This window comes from Anopheles coustani, chromosome 2, assembly GCF_943734705.1.
Source record: "Anopheles coustani chromosome 2, idAnoCousDA_361_x.2, whole genome shotgun sequence".
NCBI classification, from domain to species: domain Eukaryota; kingdom Metazoa; phylum Arthropoda; class Insecta; order Diptera; family Culicidae; genus Anopheles; species Anopheles coustani.
In genome coordinates, this window is record NC_071289.1 from 5292235 (window position 1) to 5317014 (window position 24780).

The window sequence follows — 24780 nt, forward strand, 5'->3', positions numbered from 1 at the left end:
TACGGTTGTCTAATCATCGCGAATAATTTATTCAATATGCACCCCTTTTTCGGGGACGCCGTGAAAGGAAAAACCCCCTGGTTGAAGGGTAAACCTTTGGTGCTAGTGGTGCCGTGGCATATGCGTGCGCCGGCGTTCCTCTGGCGTTTAGGTGCTGCGTAAATTGTTTAGGTTTCCTCCGCGCGTTCGCTTCCTGCTGGGAAAACCCCTAATGGGGTGGCCCCTAATGTTTGGCTTATTTATTGAATTTTTTAAAGCACATTCCGGGCCGCTTTGTTCGTATTCCTTTATTTTTCAAGTGCTTCCCTTCCCGGAAAATAATCCCTCTTTCGCCCCGTTCGACGCTGCTTCACGTGCGCAATAAATCTCGAAACTTTCTTTCTATTTATCAACCTGGCCGGAGGATCCTTGGGCCTGGTTTCCTTTTTTTTTTTTACGAGGCTTTATTTTTTTGGACTGCTATTTATACTCTCCGCAACGTCTCTGTCCTTAATGGTCGTCATCGGCGCATCATCTTCGTCACCATGGGGGTTGATCCAATTTTCGGGTCCGTAAAAAGGGATTTCCAAGGAGGGAAATATCCTCCGGAGCTACATCTTCGCCGGTCCGGTATGGGTTTGTTGGTTTTTTTTCTTCGTATGAGCTTCTTCAACATTTGTGCGCCAACGAAATCATTCAAAATTTTAATAAACCCATCAAAGCTGGACCCACCTTTACCTTTTTATTTCGTTAAGTGCTCGCGTTAGTAGCCGTCCTTATTTGTTGCCGTCCTTCGTGCAGTGTTGGAATTTCTTGCGAAGAGAAAAACAACCGGGAAACCAGGGAACATTGTAGAAAGTTGTCGTAATGGAGGAGATTCCTGCGCGGGCTAGATTACAGCAAGAGTTGGCACAAGAAAGCTGTTAAGGTTCGCACATCTGGTTCGTTCCATTCCAAACTTTGGGACGCGTTGGGAAAAAATCCACTCAAGTGATTTGGGTAAGACTGTTTGACTGAGAAAAAACTGTGTGCTACCTTGGCCACTTCCCGGCCTGGAGAAAGCTTGATAAGATTGTTTTCTTAGCCCCACGCTACCTGATTTTCAAGGAAAGTTTGTCGATCGGACGAGTGTATCATGAGGAAAGAAAACTTGAAGGAAAATGTTTGTTCAAAATTTTCTTGAACATTTTTCGTGCAGTCCTTTTGGCTTTTTTCTGCTTTCTTTGTCCGAGTGTGTTCTATTCTCCTGCCAAACAGTCGAAGAGAACGATCCAAAGGAACCGATTCTTCCTCGCCACCGTGCGCCATTGTGGCCAAGTAATTAATCACTCAATTTTCCGTGGTACCCTCGCTTTCCTCCCGCCCCGGTGGGTGATTTAGGAAGCTGGAAACCCGCTGGAAGAACGGATGCTGATTTTTCCTTCTGGTGGTAAAGGCGAATGAATGGACCGACTGCCTTTCGCAGTTATAACCGGCACCGCTTTCAACCCGGAAAGGGTTATTTATCAAACCGCACCTCGGTTTCAGTGTTCCGTCTCGTTCTTGTTCTCAGACTCAACGGATGGGCGAACTTATTGTTTCTGGTCCTCCTTTCTGCGCCACTCCACCGGAAATGGGATTTTAGTTTTCCCAACGCCACCCTCGCACTTTCTACTCCATCGGGGTGGGAAGTTGTAGCCCTTTTTTTCCTGCGTCCTATCTCCTGTTGCGTTGGACTGGGTGCATACTGTTTCCTTCTGCTAGAGAAACCTTTATACCTTCACTGGGCACACATTCACTGGGCGCAGCAAGGGGAAGCACGCGGGGACCGAAGAAAAATTGCACAAATATTTTAATATTAAGTTCCGGCGACTAGATTCCAGCTTGACCAGCTTATTGGTGAGGTTTCTGGATAGATTCAAGGATGCGGAAATGAGAAAGAGAGAATGGAAACGAAAACAAAAGGAACCCCCTTCAGGACGAAAAAAACAACCGACAACAGTTAAATAAAACCTTCATCAGCAACGCAAAGCGAACGAATATTAAGCAAATATGAAAATTTAATTAAAAAATTCCTCCATTTCGATTCCGCCCCGTAGGCAGCTTTTTTGCTAACTTTTTTCCTTTTTTTTGGCAAATGAAAGGGAAGTGTTGGGCAGGGGTTTGGTTTTTTGGTGAATAGCAACTAACAGAGCAGGAAAACATGGTCCTAATCTATTCAAAGTGGAAGCGTGCTGCGTGCACTGGGGAGGAAAGTAGCAAGACTCGTACGTAAACGTCAGTGGAACTTGTTGAAAACCCGCTCATGAAAACGTCCTGTAGGGCTGCTTCAAAGGGATTCAAAAGGGATTTTTGTTGACGGTGATGAAATAAGCTTAATTTGTGGTCTTTCTTTTTTGAAAGTTTTATTCAATATCGTTTTTGGTATATTGTTTGTTTGTTTGAGAAACCTAAGTATTGCTTTATAAATCCTGGTAAGCACTTGAATTTATTTATTAACTTTTTTCTGTTATTTTAAAATGTGACTTTTTTACATTTTGTTTTAATCCTTTTTACGTAAAAATTGCCTTTAAAGTAAACAAAGTACGAATATCGTTTTATTTTCCAAACAATCTACTTTATATTTCCCCTTGCTTTTTGATGCACGATCATCCGAACACAACGTGACATCCATTTTGTACCCTCCGCTTTTGTGACGAACGCCGAAGGAACCCCCCCGTGCCGGGCGATGATGATTTTCAATTTTTGAATTGCATTTCTGCGCCTCGGCGAAAAATGTGTGTTATGAATAAAAACAACAATAATCATGATTTATTAAATAAATTTATCGCGCCTCACCCAAGTGTGGGCACGGTAATGCGGAGGAGGGGTCCCGGGTGTCCAGCCCTCGGGCTTTTATGCTTCCGGGTGTCCGCCGCCCTCATTGGAAAAGAGTACCTCTCCCCCAAACTCGTGGTGTGGCGTGAGTGAATCGTGCTCTTCATATCAAAAGTAATAATAATAAATCAAACCGAGGGAAATTAAATTTTTATTCTCACCCTTGAAACCGTTCCGACGGCGTTGTCCTTTTCGCTCGGGTGTCCTGCTGGCCCCGGGGAAGGGCCTGGGAAAATGGGAAGCTGGTGGTGGACCGCGTCGGTGAGCACACATGCTGCCCGTTTTTCCCAAAAAATTTCCTTCTAAACCGAAACCGTTCGATGTTCACCGGATGGTGCAAAAAGGGGCACGAGTTCGACGTCCTTATCGGAAGCTGGGACCTTTATGGGACACGTAGCGCATATGGAGCGATTCCCATCGGGGGAAGGAGATGCTCGATTTAAAGTGGCCTCGCCGTTGGGTTCGTGGTAAGCCAATGCCAAACACTATTAAACTTCACACGCTTTTCCCAACGCCTAACCGAGGGCTTCGGTGGTTCGGTGGAAAACCTTCTAGGGTTTCGCTAGGTTAAATCGATACCGGACGGTGATGAAAAGAGAAGAGAGACGGGATAGTGTAGTCTAAACGTTGTGGCAGCTCCCACAACGACTTATCCTTAGTCTCAAGTTCCGCTTCCCTTGTTGCGACTTGGAATCCACATTAATCAACGCTGGGCGAAAAATGGACGAAGTGGCCACGGCAAACATGGAAGGTGGAAGGTGAGGCAGGACACAGTTTATTTAAATGGTTTAAATCACTTGGAACGTTGTGCTTCTTTTCTCTTGGCCCCGTAATGGCACATCGCGCAAATAGGAAAATTGTCGTCGGGACGTTTTAAACTATGGTGGAAAAGAAAAACGAAGCCCTGTGCGAGGACCGACCCGTCGCTTTTGGCAACGAGCCATCGCTAGCTTTCGCGATGGATCCTATGTGTGTGGTTGTTCCGTGTGCCCTTAACACGGTGATAACATGATCGTTTTAAGCTTCTCCTAACGGTGCCAGCTGGAGTCAAATGGCCATGATTTGAATACGAGTTCGCGAATGCTCTGCAATGCCTTTTTTGCTTCAAGCGAGGGACGATGCAACACAAATTGCTTTGTAGAATCACCTTTCCCTTTTAATCTAGCGGGGTGTTTATGAATTTGGAATAATCATTTGAGCCGTGGTTTATGGTGAGATGGAAGCGGACATAGTATTTATGCTTTTCAGTATAAATTTAAATTAATTCAGGCAGCTAACTTTGTTTTTAAATCAAATATTTTGTTAATAAAAGCTTACTTTTCCAACGTAGTTGCCTTTAGTTCTGTTAGGGAATATGATTCATTTATTTATCATAATGTTCCATCGCGAACGTTTCATTAGCCCAAACAGCGGGACGAACGGCTTTCGGGCGGGCGAAACTCAAAGGGAGGTCCTTCTGCTTCGGTAAGAATACATGGAACTCACCCCTAACACGTCACGCACGCAGCAATAGATGTGCTTCCGGTGCCACACGGTGCCGAATAAATGGCGATAGCTCGGGTATTTATAAGCCCTTATTAATTAATCAACCGGACAGCCTTAAACTAATATTGCCTACCGTTTTGGGACGCATTTATTTCGAACGCGTACGGTTAGGGTGAGTGACGGGGGTTTTTCGCCTTTGTGGGCTAGGTAAATAGAATTATAGGCATAATGTGTGTGTGTGTGTGCGCGTGTCGGTGTGGGGTGTGAAAGTAGACTCCTTTTTCCATATCGCAGCGAAAGCAGTTTATTCGCTCAGCGAAGGTCATTGCGTTGCCCTTTTCCGAAGAAAGTTTGTTCACCTCAAAAGGGGAGTTAGAGTGTTTTGAACTCGTTTTTGATAGACAACAACTAATCACTTGAAATCTGGTCGTGTGTTAATTATTATTAAGTTGATTATAAAGCGTTTTGATTTTCCCATTTGCTTTGATATATTGATTGAATTTTAACTGATTCTTAGTAGAGTTGTGTAAATCTGACTAAGATTCATGAATCTGAATGAATCTCTACCTTATAAGGAATTAATACCTACCTTATATCTCTCGTCGAGAGATTCATGAATCCTAAAGACACACCAATGAAAAGTCACCAGCCAAAATTGAGTTGAAGGACCCCTTTTTTTGTCGCATTGTCCATGCCTATGAAAGAGTCGGGGAGATTCGTGACAGATCTTTGAAATATTCATGAAGATTCATTAAGTTTTTGAAGATTCGAACTCGCAAAGATTCATGAATCCATCGGAATGAATCTTAGGTGAAAGATTCATATGAATGAATCTCGCCAAAAGATTCATTAAGCACAACACTAATTCTTAGCATTAAAAAAGATGATACATAGCCAAAAATCGTTTATATTGAAATTATTTATTTGAAATACGCAGAATACCGGATACTTATAAAAGAATCTATACAATCATTCTAACTTCCCGAAACAGGTTACGAATATATGTTTTTCTGGCGCGGGCCGTAACGACCCGGTATATCGACCGTTTTCCTTAAAACGATTTTCTTCGGTCCGCTCGGCTGGAAACCTGTCACACCCACACACACACACTCCCGGAGCGCCGGTATGAGTGGCAGGAAGTGATCCGTTTTAATTTATACCCTTTCACCGGCAGACAACGGCAACACACCACTAGCGGGCCCGGGTGACTCCTGTTTTTCCCCCCAGGCCCTTCGGTGGACGAAAAGAGAAACACACATTAAAATGGAGTTCGGCCACTTTCGGCAAAAGGGTGACTCGTGTCGTCCTTTGCTCCACGGGCGGGCGTCCTTTTATTTTGGGGGTCCCACCTTTCCTTTATCTCGCTAACCCCCTTGCCTAACGGTTACGGTTGCCAAATAATTTTCCACCGAGCCGGAGCCGTTTAGTGATGGGTGATGGTGTGTGTGTGTGTCTGTGGAAAATCAAAAACTGCCTTCGGAATCCTCCTGGGAGCGACTTCCGTGTGGCCCACCCGGGGCGTCACGAACGCCTTCGCCATTGAGTGTTTTTTTCTCTTGCTCAAGGTAGGCGAGGGGTGGCGAGACGATTGAATTATTAGCTAATTTCATCCAAACACACACACACACATATACACGGACGAACGAAACCCACATCACGCGGAAGGATACGTTTTCGTAGGCTCTTGATTTAATTCAAGTGCTACCGAACACCGCAACCTCGCCCGTGTGTGTGTGTGTGTGTGAAGCGATCCTCCCTCAGGACCCTCCCGGGGTGACCCCGCGTGACCTCCGGGAGGAAAAGGTCCGGAAGGTGTTGCCATGTTCCGGTGAATATTCTCGACACGACAAGGATGGAAAAGCCATCGAGTGTGGCCTGTGCTTAGTCCTTTTCATACACACATGCATACACATTCACGCACGTAGTGTCGCTTCGTGGTTGGCACTCGGTGTGCTACATTTGAGAACTGGCCTACGCGAGAGAGAGGGATGCAGAAATAGAGTGAAAATTCATTTAGATTATTCACGTGTTTGCCCTCATCCGGTTCGGTCGATTATTGGTGACTTCCGAGGGAGGTCGGAAGGACGTCCTCAGCATCATCACCGCATAGGCTTGTGCAGGTTCGGTCTCACCCGACGCCTCTTCTCGAGCGGATGCTACGCCGATGTTTGGACAACCGTTGTTTATGTGGTCCCGAGCCTGAAGTGTTTCCGCGCACTCCAATCGGGAAAAAGGGGTTACGGTGGATTAGCTGTATAAACGTTAGCTTAAATTAAGTTTTCAATTGTAGGAAAACCGGACCGGACCGAAAACACTCTTTTCCTCGCTTTCGCATGCGGTGACGAGTGAGTTGCTCGATGAAAAGAAGGGGGTTTTCCCGCTTCGCTGTGCAGTGATTTTTCCTGTTTGTGATGGTTCACCTAACTGAAGGGTCGCTCGCAACAGAATCCTTTAGAGATGGCGCACAAACGTGTGAGGACTCCCTTTTGCACGGATACTTTGTCGCCAAGGAACATTCAGCTGTGTTCCAGGGGTTGGCACGCTCGCAATACGAAGCAAAAAAAAGGTCCATTGATCGGTTGACTACCGATAAGAAACCCATTTTCCATCCGCGTTTCCTTACTTTTCCCCGGATTTTCCCCCTGCCTCGATGACGAGAGTTTTCCTACACGGTGCTTAAAATGACGCCTGACTAATCGTAATTAAAACGTTTGCACGTTTGATTATTTTTAATGGGTTTTCTCGATAATGGGCCTCGCCAATCCGACCCTGCATCCTCGAGATGGATAAGAGAACGGGCAGCATATGCGTATGCACAAAACAACAGGCATCATACATCGAAAGAGAAATGCTGTTCCGGCAGTTGATGATGGTGCACTTTGCGTGCTGGCGCGCCATGTTCCTCCCCGGGGGAAAAGTATGTGGAAAAGGATGTTTCTGCTTGGGTAGGGGAATTGCAACTTTATCTTGATCTCATGTAAAGCTTCTAATGAAGTGAGAAGTGGAAAACGGACGCCCTGTGTAGAACACGGAAAATTATAATTGATTCCTTGGTCCACGCGAAAAGTTGAACATTCCATCGAACCAATTTTATTCAACTCATAAAGTTCCTTCCGAGCCAACGGTAAAGCACAGAACACAGAAGTTTTTGTCTAAGTTAACCCTTTCACGACCAAGGGTAATATTTTTCCCATCTACAAAACTCGTTACTGTTTGTTCAACTATCATCAAAACGATACTTTTGAAACGAAACATCAAAGAAAACATTATGTTCAAGGCGGCAAATGTCTTTCTGAACGAATAAAAAAAAAAAGAACTATCAAAATTAATTGATCCAAAACCAAACCATTCGTGCGTTCAACCAACAATATTTGGAAACTTTATAAGACTTGATGAATTTATTAGTTTTTTACAAAATTGGCTAAGATTTTTTTTTAGAATTTTTAATATGTAATTTGTATTGCAAAGCAACTAAAAGAAATTCCGATACCATAACTATACTCGCTATTTATTTACTTTTATGGTTCGTAGGGAAAAATACTCCCATAAAATTATAAAAAAACCTACACAAACTGCCAGGTTTTTCTGGGTATATTCTCTTATTTTACACCCCATGTAGCCAAAATATTGTGTTGTATTACCAATTTTAGTCTTGAATAGCTTATGGTCCTGAAAGGGTTAATACTCCACTTAATATAAGTAGGACGCATTTTTGAAATATGTTCAACACAAAATCATAACTAAAACATGCAATGAATTATGATGAAGTACTGGGACCGGGAATGGAGAAAAAAATGTCAGCCTTCAGAATTCATAGCCAACTTTTCTAGTGCATTTTTATTCCGCGTCGTTTGTTTTTCATTTGCTATTTTGTCCTACTTTATGCAATAAATTCCATGCTTTTCCCTTCCACTCGTATTCGAAACACAAAAAACAGGCAGGGAAGTGTTATTCCTACTCCATCGGCAAGGGTCACCGGGGTCGGGGTTATATGCTGAGGACATTCTATTAACTGCTAACTACGCTGGTGCTTGGTTAGTTGAGGCTTTTTTCCCGCTTCGGAAGGCCAACTCCGCGGGCCGTTATGCTGAAACGTGCCAAATAGCGATAAGGGGTTACATTATTCATGATTTCGCAAGTTAATGAGCGCTATCCAAAGCTTAATTCTTGTCGTTAGTATAATCAAGCGGGGGGGCCCAACGTGGCGGGAGTCGGTTTCGGTTCCGCCGCTTCATGTTGGTTTTTCCCGGCTGCGTACGTGTGTGTATTTTCGGAAGCGACCGACCGCTTTTGGGGGCTACTCGCGATGGAAATGACACGCCACCCCCTTCAAAACCTTCAAGGGGTCACTCGTTGGCTCGTGACGGTTCGAGTTTCGAACTCTTCCGCGTCACCTTAACCTATGCGGGTATGGTAATGTGTGAGAACTGTGCGCCACAGGGCGTGGAATTTTATGTGTATGCCCCTCTCGGGGATTGGGGCTTGGAAAACGTGTTTGTTTTGAGGAAAATCAACGTTCACCTAGCCATGGATGAGGCTACTAAAGAGGCGTTTGCATGACTCATAGCCTTAGCTCATTCACCACCACTTAAAATCTGCTCGAGGTAGATATAATTTATACCACTGTGCGGATGTTACAAGCACTAAATAAATCCCTAAACACTAGCCGATAGTAACAAGCGGTATAAAATAGCTGCTTCTCTTTAAAAAGCCAAGAATAGCGAAACAACATTGCTGCACCCTCGTATTTCTTTTTCCCTTGGCGTATTACGGCGTCGCTCCAATTCTTCCGGCACGCCAACCACTCCGGACAGTTTGGCGCCACCGGACATTCCACCGACCGAACCCGACCGGACACACCCCATGCATCCACCCGCTCACGCATGCAACGTTGGTGCAAATTTTCCCCCCGTGTGCTCCAAAAGAAAAGCCATAAAAATGGACGCTCCGACTTCCGTCCGACTTCCTGTCTGTCATTGTGTTTGCAGGCCGGGGAGGGGGTGAAGTAGAGAAGTTGCAACAAGGAGCGGCCTTTGGTAAACTTGGGTTTTCGCATTCAACAACAAAGACCGCAAAGAAATAAAATGGTTTTTGGTAAATCAAGATTTCCATATACGGTTTCTTGTGTAAATGTTTAATTAAAAGTAATAAATTTCTTCTTTAGTTGATTACAAATTATTTAATATACTTCTTCCTCCAATTTAAAACGTTTATTCGGTTCATAAAATTCAATCAAAAAAACATTTTACAGTTGACGAGAAAAATAACTAAACGACTCCCGGTTGCAAACCGCATTAAAGTACATTTTTCAGGGTCGCCCCCATACCCAAACAAATGTCGGTATTTGTGTTTGCATCCGTATCCTTTCCGCGCATCATCCATTTTCACGTACCTCCGTGACTTTCCAGCAGACGGGACAAGGCCCCGAAGGTCTATCCATTTGTGCTTCAGTTGCATATCTCCTCTTTGTTGCTTCACCACCGACGGAAGTCACATTTATCACAAAAGCATATTTTATGCTGGAACCGAGCGCGCGACGGCGACGGTAGTTTCTCATTTTACGCCCATTCGCTTCCGTGCGTGTGTGTGTTTGTGCGGAGGTTGGATGTCCTGAAGTTTTCGCACGGAAAACGTGGAGCTTCAAGTTTTCCCCCCATCGATCCATCGGGCACCGATGATAGAGCATGTGTTTGCGGGCCAGTTTCGGGTTGGGTTTTCCCTTTTTTTCCCGATTGTCTAGTTTGTGTTTTTGTCTTGTTTTCGATTCCACTCTTCGGAACGATCGGAACGGTATCTCTTTTCGGTAAACCGGCGCCACCGTGACTACTTCCTATTACTCATTTTCACCTCGGTTTCGGTGCCCGTCCCGTGTGTGTTGAGGTTTTCACTTTCACCTTTCCGACTAGCCGCTGCCGAAGGTCCTTCACCGTGTGCGTTCGTTTCCCCGAGAGGGTTGTGCGCTCCCTTTTTCCTCCAAAACCAAACGAATGGAAGCGAGAACCATCTGCCCGTTTGGGCTTTCCTTTTCCTCCTTTATGTTGTAATTTATGGTCGCTCATTTCCGCGTGTGCAAGAAAGGTACAAATCTCATTCTTGTGTTGCGTTTTTTCCTGTTTTCCAGTTTTTGTTTTTCATTCACTTTCCCTTTAGTTATTTGTTGTCTGTGCTGCGCTCTCATCCCCCTTTCGGTTGACGGTTTAGCACGTTTTGTGATAATTAGTTTAGTGTAATCTTTTTTCCAAACATATTGACTCACACAAGCGCACCAAACTGCTGCGGGTGCGCTATCCCGCTGAGTCTCCATCGCATCGCAGCAAAGCGTAAAAGGGACGAATGATACCACAAAGGAGAGCACGAAAGTAGGTACATCAAAGGGAAAAACCTCCGCCAAAGCGCCAAGGGAAGCCGGTGCGACCTCAACAGCGCCTAATTCCTCAAACAAACACGACAAGAAACGGTCACGGAGATTCCCTTTCTTTTTTTGTTTTTTTGCCTGTTGGTAACATGCTGGGCCAAACTGCTTCATAAGAGCCCCTCTCTCGTCCCTTTTCGGGCATTGTTGAGCGGCAGAAAAGCGTAAAGTGATGTGATAAAATGCAGTTCCCTCCGTTACAGGGTCGTCCCTTCTCTTCCGACCGTAGGACAAAAAAGGGTCTATGTTTTTCATTCGTCCGCGTGAAATTCGCCGTGAGTGAACGCACGTAATACCAATCAGAATGAAGGGCAATGGCGAAACGGATTTGTCCCGTGTATGATCCCTTTCTGCTGGAAAGCGCCTGTTCGTCCCATGAGAGAGCATCGCAACACAGCGGAACGGAAAGATAAAGGATACGACGCTTTCGTGCACTTATGGAGGCTGCATCTGTAATGGCCGCCGTCTGCGAACCCCCGGAGGGTGTTTGTGTGTGTGCCGAGCCGCGTTTTCCGATGGCGCGTTCTGTATGCAACTGTGCAGCGAAAGTGCAATATCAATTTTTGCCCATTTTAACTGCAACCCTGAACTTCCTTCGGCCCCGTTTTGCTGTTGCTGTCGAGAGGAAATTGTGTCGTTCCTCGTTATGGGGGATACATTTCATCGTAAACGTGACATGCTTGGTGTTAAACGGTCTCGAGGCTGAAATCGATCCGCGTTACAAATAGTTGGAGCGGTACAATGTTTTTTTCTTCTTTTCAACGGCACGTTCTGCGTGTTACCAGAGGAAATATAAAAGGTTTAAATGTTCGCCGAATGCAATGAACCTTGCGGAACACAAGTTGTAAATACAATCAAACGATTTCATAAAGAAAAAAGGGTAATGTTGATTGCTGTTGTATGGCTACTTCTTGTAAAGCTCTTTCTTTTTTGTGAAAACCCTTAACAAAACACGTAACGTAACAAAATTTGCATAGGTAAATAGGTATACTAATAATAAAATCTAACAATATAGCGCTTTGTGGTAAGCATTTCGTCATCCCAGACGTATCATTTTACCAGCAAATTTGGCAAATGTGTAGCAACACACCGACATGGATAGGTCATGTCCTTCTGCTGAAGTGAATATAATGGAAAGTACACCCCCTCCCACGAACGCCTGCTCCGGCGCGACCTTCGGAGGAAAGGATTTTTCCGCCCGTAAATTCCGTCTAGGGTGTTGTTTTCTTTGTCCCGCTTGTTCCGCGCGATGACTTCCAAACACCGAAAAAGCAACCTCAAACGTTCTTCGGCATGGCGTGGGGGTGCTTTTGGGGGTGGGACTAATTTATGTGAAACAAAAAAGGCGACGCCTTAACATCTCGCCGGAAACGATCCTACCGACAGACGACGACGACGACGACACCGTCAGCTCTCCGCTACTAATGGGCTCCGGATTACGCGGGCTCTCGCCGTGTTGTATGGCCGGAAAATAAAGTTTATTCGAGGAGCATTTTAGCGCCAGCGTCAACAAACGCGAGCACTTCTTGCTGTTCTTGCCCGGACGCAACCGTGAAAGTGTTATGCCGAATGTTGCGAAGGTACTGGATGGGAAAGTGTAGGAGGAAAATTCGAGGACCAAGTTTTGCATCACGACAAGGGCCGGTGACGATTTGCGCGAGTTTTCACATACACACACACACGACCACCCTCGTTGAATTTGCTACATGTGAAAAATGGAAACGTGCTGTGTGGCGCCCAATGGAGGTTGGAAGGTTTTTCGGTTTTGCGGAAAGACTTGGAGGAACTAATGAGTTTTTCCTCGATACACGCACCGCAGAGTGAAAATGTATCCGCCATACGTCAGCTAGCCGTGGCTCAGGTGGAAAAGCGACTTTGACTGGGTTGTCCGGGAAAAGACACGGGTAATCGTGTGCACATATACTAATCAGCATGCACTGAAACATTCGCGTGTACGTTTAGAAACGAGCATTAGGATGAAGCGGTATCGTTGTCTGACTTTTTGAGGTTTTTGAGACGGAACTAGATGCATAGTTGTTTGTTCTTTTCTTTTATGTTACAATGTTGTATTGGTTTTGGATGAAAATATATGTTTCTCGTCTTGTATGATATATTTTAAATGTTGTATTTGTTGAAGTATGTCTAATGATTGTTGATACTGGAACATCAGTTTCTAAATCAAATTAAGGCTCAGACAAGTATTAAATGGAGTTAAACAGATTATTTTCCGCTTTTTATCCAAGTAATGTGTTATTAAAAAGTAAGCTGCAGCTTTTCTGATAACAAATGGCGCACTTCACACATTTAGAAAGCTTAACCAAATTAAATGACAGTTTAAGGTATCACGCTTAAGTAGATAATTTTCCACTCTTTTCCTCACGCAGTTGAAACTACCTACTCTCTTTCGTGGCCCGATTAGTGCCTTAAGCTCATCCAATAAAAAGAGGGGGCACCAAAGGTTAAGCGGTTTCCGCCGCCTTTCGGTTCGTTTTTGATTACCTTTTGCGCCTTTGGGATTGATCGAATTTTTGGTCTTCCGTGCGTTCGTCTTTTATTTACGCTCCATATCGTCCAACCTAATCTCCGATTTTATTGCTATCGGTTGAGCATTTTTCTCTTCGGGGTCTACTCGGTGATAATTTTCCGTTTTTAGCCCTTTTTTTTCTTTTTGGTTTTGTTTGGCCCACTTTGATGGTAATTTTATGCTACGAACCATCGGCGTCCACTTTTGGGCGTTTTGTGTGCTTTTGCGTTCGTGGAAAGGAAAACCGTTCCGATATGGTAATAATGGTCGCGCGGCCAAACTGGAAGGTCATCAATTTGTTAGAGGTGTGTATGCGTGTGTGTGTGTGCCTTATTTTTATCAGAGATTCCAAATTCGACCCATCGACGTCTTGACGGGGGACTCGATGGCACGTCATTAGCGCGCGCGCGATGGTTAAAGCCATCCGGTGGTCGCATGTTTCGATGGCCGTCGATAGGAAATCGTTTGAATTCTTTGTTTTTTCTTACCCACCCCGCTTTTTTCGTGTGCGGTCCTCAAAAGTGTTCGAGTTTCCGTCGCCTCGGCCAACCGGTAAGTTGCATTTCCGCGCCCTTTTTGGGTCCGCTTGCTTATCGTCCCCCCTAAAAAGCGGTTGCTCCAAACCGATTGTTTTTCGGTTAACTTCTTTCCTCCTTTAGGCCGAGCTTAGCTCGAGGGCTCAAATTGATTCCTCATAATGGAACCGATTCCCATTATGCTAATTTGATAATTTAAACGATTTATTGACTTTCTCGCTGCTAGTCCTGCCCGTGAGAGCTCAACGCCCGCATCAGGTTGCTCGCGATGCGTTGACGTGAATTAATTTTGGTGATTCGATGTTTGAAGATAATAGGAAATGCAATATGTGTTTCATTTTATTCATTTGCACGTCCTTTGTTGGGTGGCTCATTAGAAAGGGGAATAATTGAGAGAAACTCATTTTATGAGGCTGGGTTTATTTATGCAATTGGGTCATTATGTTCAAATAGAAAGAAATAAATTAAGCTATTATATTGTATAGAATTTAATAAACTGTATAACTTATCGTTGTTTTGTAGAAAAGAAAGCCAAAAAAAACTTATTTTACAAAAATTGATTTTTATGTTACTTTTTTATGAAGGAAAATGTAAATATCCGTTGGCTGAACGCAAAATGCACATCCTGACTATCATCATACTGGCAAGGTATCAATGCAGTCTGTTTCCATTACTTTCCCCACTGGGCATATCGTCACTTATCTTAGTATTTTATGTGCGTCGGTAGGTTCCCCAGAATGTTTTTAAAACAATGAGAAAAGGCACTAGAGGCGCCCGCATGGAGATAAAAAAAACCTTATGCAGTTGGTGCAATGTGTGCTATCTTCCAGTTCGTTTTAGTTTTGCTTCCGAGCAAGCCAACTGAACATTCTATCAATATTCTTAATGGGTTATTGATTTTACAGGCGAACGTGCGTGGTTTACTCAAGTCGCTGGGATGCATGATGCCCTCTCGCACCGGGCCCCAATCCCCCCTCGTTGACCAAAAGCGAGCCGATTGCACTCGACTGCATGCGTATGGTTTATTTTTTAGTTTTCGTTTTTGTGTAGGCTTTCCTTCCCACGGGCTGTGCTGTGTACACACTTTTCCGTTTAGTTTTGCAATCTCCGAGCCGGTTGGTCGGTGTTTTCTTGTTGCTTTGTTTCGAACCCCCCTGCCGAACGCGCAAAAGCCCCATCTGCATAACGTATGTGCGCCTATCGGTGCATTTCGATCGTTTCCTTCGCCCGATGGTGTAGGCGTCCCTCTCTCCATGGGACGCATCCATTTACAACGATGCGTTGGCGGGTTCGGTAGCGCGGCCGCTCCCGACGAATGACGATGATGGTGCATGATCGCAATAAAACATACTTTTATCTTGGCACTTGCTAAACGGCTTACTTTTCATGCAGATACACGCAGACTCACGTGTTTCGGACTGTTTTTCCCTTCGGACGCGGCACAGGAAAGCTTGCTTTGCCGGGGGAATGAAGAGAATTTGAATGAAACCAATTGCTCACTCTTCGAAACCGCCCGACTTTCGCCATTCCGGGAGCTGTACGGATCGAATAGCACTTTGGCCCAAAGGGAAGATGCATGGAAATCCTCCAAATGGAAGGATTTTGTTTTGTCTTTATTCTGTAGTTTTCATCCCTGAAAGGAAAACGGCGTATGGACATCTTTTTCTACATTCATTTCCATAAACCAACTCGTTCGTAAGTGTGTTGTGTCCGTGCCTTGAATGATAAAGCAGGACTCATGCACGCGCTCCTGGTGAAGGAATGATAAAATATACCAAAACATTCGTGAAAATTTATTAAAGTACGTTTTATTGAGTAAATTATACATGCAAAATAAACGAATGTCTTTGAACAAAGTAATAGTGAAAGTAACTCTTATAGATGTCACTGTGTGTTTATCCCTGGAATCTAAAATTATATTCATACATTTCACGAAAAACTTTAACCACAAACCAGGCTTAAGTCTGGTTATGAGTTGTCCTATTTTGGTTATGCTGTTCACCTGAAGATGATTTTTATTTTCGGAGCCGTCCTCGAGGCTAAGCGGGCCTAATCTCTTGCCATGTTTTATCATGTGACCTGCGTCGAGTTGCTTCGCACAAAACAAAACAAAACAAGTTCTCTGTTGGTAGTCCTTTGAACCTGAACCCATTCATTCCATTCGCAAACTCTGGTAACACGCTGGAAAAAAAGTGTCCTTTGCCGTTTGCATCATTTGACGTTCTCGCATAGGACGGCGTCGGTTTGGATGTTGGAGTAACATGGAGTTCTAGGCAACCTTACACGAGTCTAGTTAGCAAAAAAAAATGTTTTAGTGCTCGCAATCCACTCAAGGACACTGGTTTCTGGCATTCGAAATGGAGAGATAGTGTGCAGGTCAGCAGAGATGTGACACCCAATCGGTAGAGGCAAGTGTTTCGTTGATAAAAACAACACAAATACGGAAAAGGAAACAAACAAAACAAAAGTGCATGCATTAATGTTCGTTTTTGGTACGTTCAGGTTGCTGGTGGGAAGTAAAAATTGATTGAAAGATGATACTGATAGTGTTTCACCGGGAATCCTTTCGTCCACCCGGGTAAGCCTTTCCAAATGCACTTCTCGGAAAAGCGTCAGTTGAGTATTTTTCAGTGTTCTAGTGTTTGATTAGTCTTTTTTGTGTTTTAAATTTCTTTTCGAAGTGTAACGTTGGGTAAATATGTGTAGATTTTACTTTATAACATTTATATGTATTTCAGCATGTTTTTGTACTGTTTTTATTATTTTACTTTTATACTTCCTGGTGATGCTATTAAAATGAAGTGTAACGAACTACAGCATCCGTTTAAGATCCTTTTCAAGCGAGTTTGCTTAATCGGCTGTAAAACTCTTCGGCAAAAGATCGGCAGTAAACTCACACTCGGTGGTTCGAATCGTGATATCAAATCATGGCTTAGTAAATTAGCTCCTCTCGGACGCACTCCGCTTCTAAATCCTTTTTGATTATGTTAATTATCGTACAAAAGTGTACCCTCCCTCTCCAGCACCTCCACACCATCACCAACATTGATCCGGAAAACCGGTTCCATCTCGGGCCTCGGGGATCATCACGTCTTGGTGGGAGATTTGCTGGTGCGTGTTTCCCGATGGTGTTGTTGTTTGCCGCAGCCTTGAAGGGTTTTCCCGCACCGCACACGAAGGTCATGGAAAGATGGTTTCGCTCACGCTCGAGTCCGCCTCGCCAACGAGCTGCCGCAGAAGCACCATTCACAGTTCATTTTGTTCGTTACGGGGGTGAAAGTAGGGTGGCGTGAGAGATCGGTGGTGCAGATTTAGAATTAATTGCCCGGACCCGGAGAAGATTACACAGCCTTTGCACTCTTGACTTGTTTTTCCGAAGCCCCTTTTTGCAACCCACTCTTCGGTACGGGTGTCGTTAAGTTTGATGTTGTCGAAGGTATGTCGAGATGATCTCTTCGTGATGTTGCCGCCTAATGGAAGAAATCGCATCAGATTTTCACCTCCCCGGGTTTGGTGTGTCACGATGTCCTTCGGGTCTCGATATCCGCCCAGGTCATAAAACTGAACTCTTCCATCTTTCAATGCTATCGCTTTTCTTTCAAATCGTTGAAAATGACATTCTTAACAGGAACGCTGGTTGTTCGAGCCAAGAAGAAGGATGTTGTTTATCCTCCGTCAACATCGGTCCAGCAAATGGACGCCGGAGCTACAAGAATTAACAATTTGCTGGCCCATTTGGAGCATCCGGAATCTAGTCGTCCGTTTTGCCGGGATTTTCCCATCGATCTTCCGGTGCACCATTGGGCTCGTTCGGGGGAAAAACCTCTCGTGAACGCACGTTGAATTGCAGCCTTCTACCGTTCAGTTTTCCATGTTGTTTTATTTTATTTCCCCGTTCCGTAGTTTTCTTCTCGCCACTGAAATGATTCTGCCCACTTTCCACCTCGGCGCTATGCGGCAGATTTACGTAACGGTGAAAGCGCCTTCTGCCTTCTGTCGCGCAGGACGTTGTGGCAGTTGATGGCACTTTATTCCCATTTCCGGCTTTATTTCTATCGACATTCTGACGGGCGAGGATGCAGGGGTCTGGTGGAATGAGCAGGAGAGCGATGGAATGACGGAAACACGGTGTGGCCGGAAATGCCTCGACATAATAAAATGTTGCTTTATGAAAGTACAATTATTTTGTATCCTCGTAAAATAAAATCAATTAACCAAACGGCTCACGGGTGGTGGGGTGGAAAGGGAGATGGTGAGAAGGGGATGCGGAAAGCAGTTCCAACCTCTCGCCACGAACACGTCCCGCGCTGATGGATACGGATTAAAAAGAGACCGAGAAAACTTTGTTAAAAGCATTAAGCTTTTCGGGCTCCCGAATCGATCGGTTCAGTGGCGCGAAACATTTCCCGACGTGAAAGAAAGAAAGGAAAATCGACGAAGGATATCCACGGGGAAAGCTGCCGGAGATTGTATTACGATTTCCCGACTTACTCCCCCTCCCTCCCCATTCCATTCCTTGAGTGCGCTGCGCGGAAAATCGATACAGGAAATGACCTCGATGATGCGTGAGGTAGACGGGGGCGAGGGTTCGGGGGAGAGTCCTGTTCCGCTTTTCCACGCTTTCCACGGACGTTATTGCACCTTTTTATAATGTGCTCACAGAGGCCCTCGGGATCACTTGGGATTTCCGCGCACCACCACGGCCGTTTTTGGGTAAGGTGGCAAGGAGGGAAAACTTTCGACACGGGACCGATGTTGGTGCGTGGAAAATCCGGGTCGCAACCCGTGGTTAGGGCTTGAGGGATGGCGGGGGCTGTAAATTGAATCTAACTTTTCCAGCCGTGCATGCATTTCGTTATTGTTTCTTGCCCGAGTGCTCGAGTGCTGTTGATTTTCCATCGGTTCCAGTCAAGAGATGGTTGTTAAATGCTTTGTATGTGTTGGAGCGTTTTCCGTTTCAATTAATCGGAAAACAACTTTTCCCCGTTGCAGCGCAGTGCCTGTAACGAACCGAATGCGGTTGGACGGAATCTGTTCAAGTTCTGCTAAAGATTTCGTATCTAATGGGATTGAGGCGAAACACGACGTTGGAGTGCTTGTCTTGACGAGGATGAAATTAAATTAGTTTAAGTTAATCACTTCGTTTGCTAGTTCTTATACATTTCATGTAATAACCACATTATCTCTCTTCTATCATTACAGGTAACAATATTTTTCCTGGGTTTCCAAGATTTTCTAAAAATTCCTTGAACTAAAGGTAGGCTCATCGTTTCATCTTTTTCAATCAATAACAAGTAAATACTCGAAACGGAATTGAGATGATCATCAAATATCCGAAGTACAAATACCTTCGGTCATCATGGGGCACACATCGATCGACGAGCTCGAATGGTAATATAACAACCTCCTGGAAAAGGAGCCTAGTCAATTTTCTTCGGGCCCCAAGAATGGAAATTTGTTACTTTTCTTTCGAAACGAAACGGCGAAATTGGTTCTTGAAGTTTGTTTGCATATTGAAACGCTCGTTCCTTCGATTGCCTTTTTTCCCCCGATGGAGGCAATTTCGGGCCCGACGTCCTGATGGTGGTCCTGTTGCGTTCCACAAACACAAACAGGGAAAGCTCGGGTCAGGCCCCGACGGCTGATAGATTGTACAAGCGATTCGCTTTTGTCGAATGAAATCAAATAAAACAGTTGTCCGTTTTTGTATGCAAAGCAAACACACCGCCGCCCTGGTTGTAGTCGGGAAACACAGACACTCCACACACGTGAGAGGAGGTCCCCAGGATTGTGCCAAGCCAAAGGAAACCTATTACAGCTTCTGGGAAGGCGTGAAGCTTCCCGGGAAAATGTTGTACCATTCGAGTCGCAAATGTCTGTTTTCCTAGATGGATATTTTTGTTTTGGATCATTCCCATGGAAGCCGTAGTTTTCTTTTCAAAAAACGAGCAGAGAATTTTCGTCGGAATCAAATATTTTTCAACATCACTCACATTTTCGTAAGAATAATCAATCTTTAATAATATTAAGAGTTATCGATATTGAGAAGATAACACTGATTTCATTGCAGAATACAGCTTAAAACTTAAATAACTTAAAAGAAGCTGGTAGAAAATAGAATTCAATCGATATTTGTATCATTTTAGTTTAGCCTGACGGCAATCAAGTGAACTCATCAGTTCGTTAATGTTGTTTATGAGAAAAGTTGGGCGCTCCATTCCGTCTCTCTACGCTTCGATAGTATGCTTTATTGCTTTTCCCCACAGTGATAGACACAAAATATGATGGCCGGTGGATTTATTTACGGGCAAACTTGCGTTTGGGATGTCGAACTTTCGGTCGAAACGGAAAAGATAATCTCCCGAGCCAAGGGCGCAGACCGTGTTGGATCGAATATGTAAAGCACCCGTCGAGCGGGATGATGTAGAGAGTTTTGTAGTTTGATATCGTGTCCCTTCTCGAGGGCACCACTCTATTCCTTCTCTCTCTCTCTTTTTTAACCTTGATGATTTATGTGTATTTGAACTGTGCCGTGATGAAAATATTTATGATATTTTGGCAGACTTCTATTTGCACCTAGTTTGTTTTTTCCTTTCGAATGTAAATTATGCTTCTGTATCTCCACCGCCATATTGTTCCAAGGGTTTTGTTTTTCATTCCTGAGCCTAAAAGGTTCAGGTGCTGTGTGTGTGTGCGGAAGAAAAAAAAGAAGCGATTTAAACCTCCGTCGATCGGGTTCGATCGGGTATTTTGCCGATGTTCCGCATCCGTGCCCTTGCTGGTTTGCCGTGTGGGCAGTATGAAACTTTAATGCATGTAGCAACATGAAATGTTGTATTTTCCGAACAGTCAGAGCACATGACATGGAGGAAAGAAAAAAGGTTCGCGAAGCAAAGAAACCCCGGGCGGAACATTGTAGCCCGGTCAGTTTGGTTGCACGCCGAATGGTTTGTTTATGCTGACCATCCGGTACGCGCCAGCCTACGTGCGATTTGTGGCACACCATGTGCTTGTATGTGCGTATGTGTGTGTGCCTACCAGGATTCGTACATTCAAAGCACATTCGAAGCGCAAAAGCGCGCAGACTTCCATGGACATGTGAATCGTGATCGAGCATGACAGGACCGGTCAGCTTTTACGAGCCCACAGGAAACGTGTGGAAAATGTTTGTTGTTCTACTCGCCCCCGAGCGGCAGTGGAGAAAGGGGATGGTGTTTGGGTGGGCCAACCGCTTGGTTTCCGGGTGGCCAGAAAACATGCAACAGTGCCCGAACATCCCGGTGTGCAGCATTGATCCGAATCGAACCAACATTTGGTTGGGCATTATCGAGATATCGTATCATATTATTCAGTTGAAGTTTATCCTTGCATAAAGTTGCGCATTTGTTATAGATTCTAAAAACTTTTCTTTTATAATAACATTATCGTGAAAGCCTAATCTTTAGTTTAATTTACACTTTCACTTCATTCGCCTTTTATGTTTATTATACATCTTTATTGATTTTTTCGTTTGGTGTGGCTTTATAAAATTAAAGTATTCACATCACACACCGTTGGCACGTTTCAATGCAGGTTGAAAAAAAAGCGTTACCGGGTTTTTTTTTATTTGTCCAAGGTACGGTTCGCTAAGATTCTCCTTCGATGCGGACAACATGCCGCATAAAAGTAATTTTAATATTCAAATATTTGAATTCTGTTAGGATACACTCTGGACAAACATCACAACCTGCTCACACACCACGGCACACACACGTGTACACCGTGGGGGGGCTTGGCCATGTTTCAGCACCGAGTGTCGTGTCCGTGTGTCCCCTTCACGCGAATGATGTATGTGTGCTCACATGGAGCGTGAAACGCACGCGAAAACCTTTGCAAGAAATAAAATAAGCACCCGGGGAAAACAGGGGAAAGGACGAATTCAAACATGAATACAGAGAGAAAAAAAAGGTAAAATCGGTAACATTTACAAAAAAAAAGCTGCATCGCTGTGCAAAAGTGAAAAGTGACATGAACCAAACAACAGAGAACCGAGAGAGGGCAAAAAATAACGCACGCCACCCACGATAAATGGGCCAGATAAAGATATGGTGAAATTTGTGAGTTTAGGTCCCGGTTACTCTTTTCACACACACCCACTCTGAGGGAGGGAGAGAAATGGAGAGAGGGGGGTTTATCCGGTTGTTTGACCATTTTCCACTTTCCAGGATGCTACCTCGGGCCCGCTCTTCGTCCCGCGGAGGACAACGGAGGCGACGGGCGTTGAAATCGGTGTAATTATTTCCTACAACAACGTCTGACCTGCCCTTTCCATATATCATTGGTAGCGAGATAAACTGTGTTATAAATAGCCCTTCATGAACCCGTGCGATGTGTGGCAATATGGCGGACGAGCGTTTTTGGCGCACAGGAAAGATAATCGGATACTGTTTCAAGATTAAATGTACGTTCATTATGTTGCGTGGAAGAGTTCGGCCGAAGGTTATATTTGCCGTTCCAATGAATATTGTTTTCGTTTTATGTTTTATTGTTTTTTGTTTTGTTCATTCTCGTTCTTTACATGAACCATGATTGTGTTCACTAATTAACGGTAGAATTGAATTGGTTAGTAAGCGTGTGGAATCGTTGATTTCGTTAGATAATTGGAACATGTGCTCGCGTGTAATAGAATCAACCGTTAAACCCGCGCGTTTTGGATTTGAATTTTGTAACAATTTAATTAGCGATGTTTCCAAAATTTCATTCCACGCGACGAAGCGCAAACGTGACTCAATCCAATCGTCTCGTTTGGTTCCGTCGTGTTCAATTAAATCCGAATGGCCCCATGACGACGACCAGCTCCACCGTTGTTTGCCTCTTCTGCACCCAAACATCCCCCTGGGTGACTCTCCCACAGGGCAGCCTAATGAACCATCGTCCATCGTTGGCGCTGCGTGCATTATGGGTGCATTAATGTCGTCGCGACGGATGAGAGTGAAGAAAAAAGGAACGAACGAACGAAAAAGTCAAAGCCAACAACGACTAAACAAAGCATCAGCATAATTTCAACAATCCCCCGTTCGTTCTTCGAAACTGCATCTTGTGCATCGCGGAAGTTTAGTGCCCCCCCACAGTTTGTTTCGATCCGGTTGTTTTTTTCTGTGGTTTGCTCATTTATTCTTCCGCTCGGTTATGCTTTTTTCTTTCCCTATCGGCGGTCCACTCCCTTAACAGCATAGCGTAAGCATCCTCACGCTTCGCTTAATTGGTCTCCATTTTTCCATTCCGTTCAGTGTTTCGCGCTTCGTTCTGTTGGGGTTTTTTTCTCGCTGTGACGCCCTCCTTCGCATTCCGAGACGACTCGAAAATCGTAAATCACGCGTTAAAACAAGCAAACATAATAATTTCCAATCGAGTTAATTTTCCTGAATTATTAACACACGCCGTTGTCGCATACGCGGAAAGAGCTGGAGTCGTTCTCTTCCCCTTTTTTGTTTGTTTGGGTGCGTGCTTTTCCTGAAAAAGACATCCTCTTGTGGTTCACCGTGGGGTTTCTTCCTCAAGAAGACCACTTAAAAGTGACTAAGGTAAGAACCTTTCGGGGCGCAACGGTGGAGCGCGTCAGTTCGTTTAGCTACCAATAAATTGACCAGATTGATCCACATTACTTTCTACCGTCTTTTCTTAAGTCCTCACCGGCCTACACATTTTCAAGTCGGTTTCGGCTGTCAAGGCTGCCCCTTGGAGAGCTCTTCTTCGGTGTGATTCTTATTCGGTTGCAGCTGATGGCACATTGATGGCCGGATCCGTTAGCAGTCGCTTCCGCCCGGTTTCGTTCGGTCGACTAATTTAACTTCGTTTAGGAATTCGTTGGATGTTCGTGAGGAAGCTGAATAGTTAAGACTCTAAAGTGGCCATAATTTTTCACCTTTCTCTCGCGAGAGTTTGATGAGTTTTTATTTCTGTGTGCCTCATCTCGATTTAAATGTTTTATCACGCGAACGTTTGGATAATTGAGTGTTTCAGAGTTTATTATGACTTGTTCGCCTTCATATTTGTCTGTATACTATACTTATGTTTTCTTATTAGTGTGCACCTAGATTCAAAGGGTGAAAACGGCTTTTCCGACAACAACTGCCGACGCTAATGTCATTACGCTGCACGAAGGGCAGAGGAAAGTTTCTATTTTCAATTCATAATTGCTCTGTTCTAACAAGTTTACACAAGAATGTCATAAGCTGCCAACTTTTTTCCCTCCCACCTCCTGTCCTCCCCACACAAACACACAGGACAGGGCCAATTCGGAAACATCGTTTGTCGGAAAAGTGGTTTGCGTCGCTCCAAACGCTGCAATGCAAGTTGGAATATTAAATTACGTCAAAATTGTCACTGATTAGGAGAAATGGTGCTTCTTTCGAACCGGGTACCGACCGTCGGTCGGCCACTTATAGGCCCATTATGTGTAGCAGCAAAGCCAACGCCGGGCTGGATCGGTTGTTTTTCCATGCCGTCACAGGGGCTTTCCTCCACGGTCGAGGCCTCTAGAAGGAAGCCAAAGGCCAAAACTTCTTGTCTCGGGGCGCACGAACGTGTTTGCGCGTTCCGAAACGTTGGTTGGTCTTTGCTCCAACCGTTGGCGCGAGCGTTGTGGTAGCAAACGGGCAGCGGTTTTCCAGCAATTGGAAAACCCACTTCATCACTCAATCAGCAAATGGGCCAAATGTGGCGAAGCGATGGTGTTTCGGTGGAAAGCAGAAGCTCCCAGAAGCCGCAGAAACAACAGCCGATGGTCATCGACGACGTGAACGACGACGACCGGCTTTTGTGGTTCTTCCTCGGTGTTGCGTATTTTTCACCGCTGTTTTTCACCCTCAGCCGGAAAACGGAAGCGGTGTCGGTCCGGGGGCCGCACGATGGAAAATCAAGTTTCGTAACGTAATGAGATTGGTGTTTGTTTTGCTTCGCTTTTCCCCTCGCTGGCATACACATACACACACACTCGGGGTCATTCC